We start from the raw sequence: 8,617 nt of genomic DNA, 5'->3' as shown, positions 1-8,617 counted from the left end.
TGAAGGTGAGTTCAATACTGCTGCTGGGTAGATACACACACACCTTGCTATCAAAGCCAGATCCTTCACCCACTTGTCTACTGGGAGTTGGTGAAAGTGTAAGACTCGCCATTACCGTATGACACTTGAATTCTATTTATATGCAGAGTGCCAGGAATTCCAATTAGAAAATAAAAGTTAAAAAAAGCATCACCTAAGTTGGGCATTTGCAGCGTTTGGATGCATTTTTGGCCACAAGCGTGCAAAGAGGTTCCTGTTACTGCTGTAAATACAGGGTTGCATTCATGGAACGTGCATCTCTAGTACTTTTACACTTTGGGGCACAGAACGGAAGAAAATCAACTTCACGTACCATCTTTTAGCTCAGCATTTATTACCGTTCTTGCCATGTGCTAAGGCAATGAGGACCAGCCTGTGTGTGAATGCTGATAAAACATGAAGGCTGAAGTCTTTATTTTAACTCTGCTGTAGTTAAACTCAGCCCACTTCTTCCATGTTTCCCCAAAACATTCCGCTCACTTGGGCTCTTGTATTTTACCATTCTTTCTTCCTTTACCTTCAGATTGGCCCTTGTCTCACCTTGGGCAGGAACTACCAACATTCAGGAACGACCGGCCTCCATGGAATACAGAGGAGCATCACTGCAGATGAAAGGTGAATCCAGGAGCTGTATCCTCACAACTGCAAGCAAAACAGGGAACTCCAAAAAGTGAATGTTCACTCATCCATACAAGTACTGTCTACATTACAGAAAGTGCTGGTTGCCAACAAGTTCACCATGATTTAAGTGGAGGCAAAGACATGTCATCTCTGTACATTTTTTAGCCACTGGTATCAATTGTATCTCATGAGTGGGTTCAGCAAACAAAACCAAACCAAACACACCCCCTCCACACCTGGAGAACAAAAATCTACTGTCAGAAGAATGTGCTTATCACCACAAACAAGTCACCATAAGGAGCCGTGCAACAACTTTCCTACTCATGTAGATACTTGCCTTCTAGAAGTCTCTCCGTCTCTGTCTCTCCAGTAGCTACTTTTCAGTGCTTTTTCTGAGCAAACAAGAGGGTGAAGGAAAATTCAACTCTCTTTTCTGCCCCAAACACTCGCCTCCAGGATGACGTTGTAGTTACATGCAAAGTGCACAAAAGTTCTGTAAAATAAAATGACTGAAAGTCAACATAACACATCTACTACTAGGTAACTGTACATTACCTGCATATCTTCAGTATGTTTTCACTTTCAGGAAATGACGAGGTTATAATTACTATTCATTGTTTCTACACTTTTCTCCAATAGATGGTCAGTTTCTTTAGGATAGACACAATCATTTTACTATATAAGCATGTAAGAAAAAACCCTTGTAACAGAGTATGTGCCAGTTCTACAGATTCCTAAGAGGGTTTGAATTTATAGATTCTCTAGTCAGAAGCTGTTGCAGGTAGTATACCATGTAATAGTCAAAGGCAGAACTTTTACGGTTGCATCTTCCTATGTTCACGGGTTTAGATACAGATGGAAGTAAGTGCTACCAAGTCTGAGTTTGAGAAGCTGAAGGGGCATCTGCTTTAAAACAGTCACTGTAACCTGTTGTCCCATTCCCTGGCAGCCTATCAGGCAGCCGCTGTAGCACCAGATCACTCTGGCTCACCTGCCAGCCCCAGTCTACCATGGTAGTTAGGGACCTGCCGCCTTTGTCTTGTCTTCTGGAATGACCACTCTATGGTCTGTAGAGCAAAACCAAGTATTTAAGAATTTCATTTCAACTTAAAAAAGAAGGTGTGAAGAATTCTGCAGAGCCTTCTGTAAAGTACACTAAGGAAAGGCTGAGCCCTAATTCCTTCTCTTTTGCCAAGAAAATAAAATATTCCATGCTCATTCATCCTTGAATCTTCCAATTATCCCTCTATAAAAAAATCACAGGCGCTATTACCTGGACATGAGAACTGCATGTTCAGTAGTGAGTCTTCCAATTTTAGAATATACAAAGTTTTACAAAGCAATGGCTGTAAGATTGGATTGTGCTTTTCAAGCTTGAGGTATTTCAAGTTTTGGTTTGGTTTTTTTTGTGTGTGTGTTGTTTTGTTTTGTTTTTTAAAGTGAATCAAACAGGAAGCCGATTGTTAGAGATCCACATACTGTAGAATCAGACTGTTCAACAACACAGCAATTAGCAGCCAGCTTTAAATTTGCTCAGTGACTTCTTTGCCTCCCTTGTTAACCTTTGTTTCTGCAAAATGGCTCAGCTCATGTCCAAAGTCCTTGAACAGCCTGTGAACTTCCATCCACATCATTCTGTTGCATAGGACACATAAATGTCTTTCATACTAAGACAATGGCTTTCTTATAGATGCAAAGTTTCAGAACAGGAGAAAGAGCATTTAATCCAGAATTAAGCAGTTAAAATGTGTTCAGCATGTTCAAGGTCATTCCTCGTGCTCATTTGCCAATCTATACTGAAGCATGAAATATTTATCCTCCCATCACCACCACTTTTTCCCCCTTTTAAATCTTTGGCCTTATTGCATATTAAAATCCCATCTATAAAAGATTATTTTTATAGAATTAAAAAAATTTATGAAATTAATAAATGTCTATACAGCACTGAACTTAGAAATGGAATCTTCTTAAGCGTGACCAAAATTTTGACATATCATCACCTTCCTGAGGAAATATAAACAGTTCTGGTGTTATGAAGTATAACCAGAATTTCAGTAACAGTTTCTAAACACATTACTGAACTATTTTTACAAGCGGATTGAGAGAACATCATCATTACACATCTTGCACTTCAAAAATCAGTAAATTGGAGAGATGAAACAATAGATCAATGTGTTCTTTCTTAAGAAAGATATTTCTCCTAGCCGTTACAGAAGTCTTCCTTAAAACAGCCCCACTGAAGAATGTGGAAAGAAGAAAAATGACATTTCCAGAAATATCAATAAGTAAACACAAAAAATAAGCTGGTGTCCAGAAGAATCAAACATTCTGTGCATGTTTTGTTAGGAAAGAAATAGCTGCTTCCCAGAATTCTTTTTTTTTTTTTTTTTTTTAAAAAAGGACTATTTGCTGATTTCTAGTATTTTCCTTCAACTTGCAGTCTTTAATTTTTCTTATTTTTCACCTTAGTTATAATAGTATAGCTGTCATCTTCTTTCACATTACATCAGTTTTCAATTTCCACATTCCTGTTAGTATTATGTCCATGTGTAAATGATGACTGTTCATTAATTTATATCTACCAAATTTTAAAAGTTACATACCTCTATAGCAATAACCTCCTTTCCCCGACGTCAATACAAAGTCAGAGGTATTTCCACTGAAGTAGCTGGTGTTGGCCAAATACAAAAGCAGCACAAGGGAGAGGCAGGCTCTCCTTCTCCGTAGAGCAACTAAAATTTCAGTGCAACCTGCATCACGACCACTCTCTGATCAATTAATTCTTATTCCATTCAGCTTAACCTCCTCAAAGAAACCTCTGTCACAACAGAAAGTGGGACAGGTAGGACACATGAATGCATAGCAATTTTCTTTCAAGAAACTTGACACGCTAGCTCAGCAATTAACAGTCACCTTAACAGACAATGCACACTGGACAGTATCAATCCATCCCCATCGTGCACATCCCCAGTGACCTAAACCCTCTTTGTCCCCTCGTGCCAGGACCCACCCAGCCACACAGGAAGGAACTTGCTCTCAGAGCAAATTTCATCCTCAAGCAGCACAGCAGATTAGCAGAGGAAGAAATGCTATCATGAGTGATCAGCTACACATCCACATGGGTCAGAGTTACAACTTTTTGGTGCAGAGCAAAGAGCTGCTCCATGGAGCCAGCCGGTTTCACACCAGCAAGGCAGAGCAGGAAGGGCAGCAGCAGGTCCTCTATAGTGCTGAAGTCCTGCAGGCTACTGCGGGCCAAGCTGCTGAATCAGGCAGAGCACAGAGAAGCTATCAAGCGAGATCTTTGTAGGTGTGCCCAGACTGTTGTATCTATTGTAATGCAGACCAAGTGTACGGAAATATCCAAAAAGGTAAAGGACCAGCAGCTTTATTATAATGTATTTTCTTTAAAAAAAATTTCAGAAAACACAAAGGGTGCTTAATCTTTCACCTGGTTAACTTAATTACCAGCAACGGGTAAGTTAAAACTTATTAAACATCTGAAAGACACCTAAGATAGTGATTTACCACATCACTGTGGTGTTGGACCTTAACCTGTAGTATTCGCACATCTAGAAAAACTAAGTATCCTAGATCATCTCACCAGACATGCCAAGCAGTTCCCTCCATGCAGAGAGGCTCACATCTCCAAGTCTTAGAACTGCAAAGCCTATGGTATTGTTCATTCTCAAAGTGCAACTCCAGCTCTCAGTCGTTGGCTGTCTCCGTAAGGGGACTGCTGCGCACCAGAGGTGACCACCAACACCAGCGACGGAGCAGCAGTGTACAGCTGGCACATGCAGGAAACCAGTTCTGGCTTCACCTGACCCACACTTGGGAAGAAGGCAAAGAAAAGAGTTTTGTTTTCATTCTGATTTCAATGGCAGCTGTCGGAAAGCTGCTCAGCAGTTTGGAATGTCAGAAGTAGTCCCTTTGGAGCTAGAGTAGAGGGAGGTGGAGACAGCCAAGAGCACTAAGCAGATAGCTGCGTAACCATTGAGTAAAACTTACTGCATATTCGCAGATACAGAGAACTACATTCTCTGTCACGTACAGCTCACTCAAATCTTGCAAGCAAGCCCTAAACTAAACCTTTTCTGTAGGCTTGTTTAATTAGTTTTCACTAAATAACTAAATAAAGGTATATACTGGTACAACATCTCTAAAAATAAATCTGCCGGCTTTACTGGAGGGGAAGCTACAATGTCTGCAAGCCAACAAAAATAACAATTTTTCATTCTACTTGAAGTTCAGGAAAAATATTCATGTTTGCCAAATAAAAAGACAAAACTGATGGGAACGGAAAATGTTTTCATGCTGAAAGAGGATATTACAAACAATGGAGACTCAAAGTCAAATCTCTCCTTATCCTTTTTAAAGGAACTTTCCAAAATGTAACACCCAATTATTGCAAGGATAATGTAACCTTTAAACAATACTACTGCAAATACTTTGTCATCTAACTTTTATATAATTAATTCTTTAACAAATAATGATGGGACTGACTCACCCCCATGCATACACATTTGTTTGGGAATTTCTTCTGGCCTGCTGGCTTTAATTTTCAGCTCTTCTGGCAGTGTTTTTTCAGCTCAGGCCTATTTTTATTTCTGGAGTTACTCCAGAAGTTCAGAAGACAGAAGCTCAATAAAGAAACAATGCGCAGATAAGCAACCCTGATGATTCTCAACTTTTAAGCCCAGAAAAAAGAAAATTCAACAAAAATGCCTTTAACACCTGTGCTTGAAATTACTCTTTGACATTTCTTATTAATATTCTTCAGAAGAGAAAGCAGATGGAGCAGCTTTTCCATGCCATCAGCCTTAATACCGTAAGCTTAATGTAGACAGCAACAATAAGTATCATATAAGTCATTATTCCTCAGCTGTAGCTCAGATGGTTCAAAAAACCCAAATGCTGTGTACTGAAACATGTTAACATCATTAGTATTTTCCACACAATGTGCTGCAAGGGGAAGAGGGAGTGTTTCAGCCCGCCAGACCATCAGTTGCACAACCTGAGATGCTAGGATACATTTTCAAATGCTTCCCAGTCGGAGGCACACGTGTGACAGTCTTCTGCAAAAGAGGAGAACAGCTGGCCAATGCCTTACAGCCACACCCCACATTAGGATGAATCAAGCCAATTATGGCTTAAAACGTTCCAATACAGCTACAGAGAGCAAAAACTTTGCTCTGTCCTCTGTACAGTGGCCAACAACCAGTTCTACGCCACTTGGAGAATTTGTTACTCCAAAGCATGAAAAAGTTTCTAAAGGTCCTGGACTTCCAAATGAGAACATGCACTCATTTAAGAAATGCCACCTGAAATCCAGTACCAACCAAATGAAGACTTTGTTACTTATAGAAATTAATTTTTCTTCCTGAAAGTAGGTTATACTACGGTTATCTGAATAAGTTTACACATGAAGACATTACATCCCACTGTCCTACTTTACACATTTAAGTTTTGCAGGAGAGCAGACAACTAGAGAACTAACAGAAGAGAAGTAAAATTCTGTAATGTATTAGCAACTAGAAAATGGAAAGAACAGGACAAGGAGCCAATTACTCAATATATCCTAATAATACTCCAGGAATCTTGATCCTTTGCTTTCAGTATTGGAGAGATCATCCAGCAAAGTGAAAATACATTTTTAAGTCTTCAAGGTAGGCAGCCATCTCAGGTGTCGATTACCTGATCAGAAAGCACAGCCAGTTCCTCCAGCTTCTTATCTTCACAGTGCTGAAAATGTCAAGATTAAGCAATCTGCAAAAAATCATAGGTCCGTAATATTTTCAGTGCTGAAAATGTCAAGATTAAGCAATCTGCAAAAAATCATAGGTCCATAATATTTTCAGTAGGAAAGACTAGGTCTTACTTCCATTGTAAACAGCAGCAACACTCTCCTAGCAAAATAATTCAGTTTAAAATGACTGTAATGTTATTAGGGGCAAGTCTAGATTACCAAGCAATCACAATATGGCACAGAAATGCTTGCACCATTCAGACCGTAAGTGCATGTTGAGAACAACGTCAAAATATTCAGAGATAAGTACAGTTGCTAGATGGGGAAGCTACTCAGCCACCATATATAACCTGAGACACAGGCATCGCAAGGGACAGAAGCACGGACCTCTCTGCACCCTTGGCATCTTTTGATTCCACTACTGACTAACGCAGGCAGGAAGCAACTGTGTGTGGACCACCCCTCTTCTCCAGGAAGAGGGCTGCACCTTCTGAAACACTTCTCAAAAATCTGTTGGGTTCAGAATTTTGTAATTTGAATTCACATTCTTCAAACATGCATTTTAAAATACTCATCCAGTTTGCTTTTTTTAGGCTACTATAAAAGAAAACAGAGTCAGAAATAGGCTTGGATTGCACAGAATAAACTGAGTTCTTGCACATTTTCCAGTAAATCTACTAATAAACCCCCAGATTTTAAGATTTAGGTGAGATTGTCTTGCACGTGACAAATACAGATCTAGTGTTCCTTAAATCTGTATCGGTACTTCAGCCAAAAAGCAAGAATCTCCAATTCCTACAATAACTGTACATCTCATAAAGCATGTTTTTAAGCATGAAATATGTAGTGTCCAGCACTACACAAAAATCAGAAAAGGGTAATACCTGATGCAGTTAATACTGTCTACTTTGGCTTTATTTCCTTAAGCTGCTCAAAGGAAAAACAAAATCCAAACAACTGGAACAAGTACCAATTTATAGCAAATGAGTCACCACCACATAGCCTGTGTCTTGTACTGGATCTAGTAACTATTTCACAGTAGTTGATCTCCAAATCATTATTTCTCCAAAAGTTATCAGCAGAAGTGATATCATCTGAATTTCCAATGGAAAAAAAAACCAAAACCACCCAGCATGTGACCTCTAGTCCTACAGTCCTTTTAGGCTCCCACTATACTTGAGAAGTTACCACAAATCCATTTTTTCTCTCTTTCAGAGGTCAACCACGTTTTACACTTCCAAGTGAAAGCGCTAGATGACACAATGTTAAGACAGCAGCACTACGCTCTTGGCACAGGGAGAGAATTTGTTCTATGCTTTGCATACTCTAAGTTCCACTAGTGCCAGAAAACGTGCCAGTAAGAAAAGAAAAAAGGAACATAAACACAGTATTTGACACTGGCTGTACTCAGTCTCACATTATGGAACTCATGCTGAGGGACGGAGAAAAGGTTTAAGCAGACTGTGTTCTATCTTGGATTACAAAATATTTTTCGCTAAGAAACACCAACAGTTTCTACTTCACTAAGTCCTCAATTCCAGCTGATCTGTAACATACTTTGAACTGTTTCACTGGTTGAAGGCAACAATCTCCCACTTCATTGCACGTACCAATCAATGCAAGTCAGGCCAGCGTTTCTGGTTCGCTGAGAGACAAGAAAAAGCTTCAGTTGTTATTTGTTTGCCTATGGAAACATCCTGAGGTAAATTTAAATATTTTTTTTTTTTAAATCTTACTAGTTTTAAAAAAAACATTACTTGGATCTTTTTTTTTCCTAGCTGTTCAGAGTACGACTGCGGCTGTGACTGAAGCTGCATCAATGTGGTTCAGTCTTTTCGCAGACCTGGATCTCCTTTTGAATCCAGATGCCACCAGATATTCAGCAGATGAACTGCTTAACATTTACAGAGTTGCACAACGAGCAAGTATGAATGGTATTTTGTTGCAGTTGTCTTCAAAACAGACTGATTTCATTTTACCATTACAAGGAATGCTTAAAATCCTGCTCCAAACATACACCCATCATCTGGCATGATGGTGGACGTTTAAGTTCCAAGGAGAACAACACTGAAGGATCCTACAATGAGCTTTAAAAGAAAAATCAGTTTCTAACACCCTGGGTTTGGGACATTTGGTAGCTGTTTGAAAGCCTGTTAAGTTGGTGAAGTTCAATGCAGAAAAGATTTGTTTTCTGATGCATCACAGAGA

General features: G+C 39.4%; 1 long non-coding RNA gene across 1 annotated transcript; it reads left to right on the top strand.

Moving 5' to 3' along the window:
- The first annotated feature begins 6,348 nt into the window (after positions 1 to 6,348).
- Positions 6,349 to 8,617, top strand: LOC308068867. The gene is made up of 2 exons (XR_013930166.1): positions 6,349 to 6,445; positions 6,505 to 8,617. It is a non-coding gene; the product is annotated as an uncharacterized lncRNA (long non-coding RNA).

The sequence above is a fragment of the Falco punctatus genome, assembly GCF_963210335.1.
Source record: "Falco punctatus genome assembly, chromosome: 8".
In the NCBI taxonomy this organism is placed as follows: domain Eukaryota; kingdom Metazoa; phylum Chordata; class Aves; order Falconiformes; family Falconidae; genus Falco; species Falco punctatus.
This window is presented reverse-complemented; position numbering and strand designations above follow the sequence as displayed.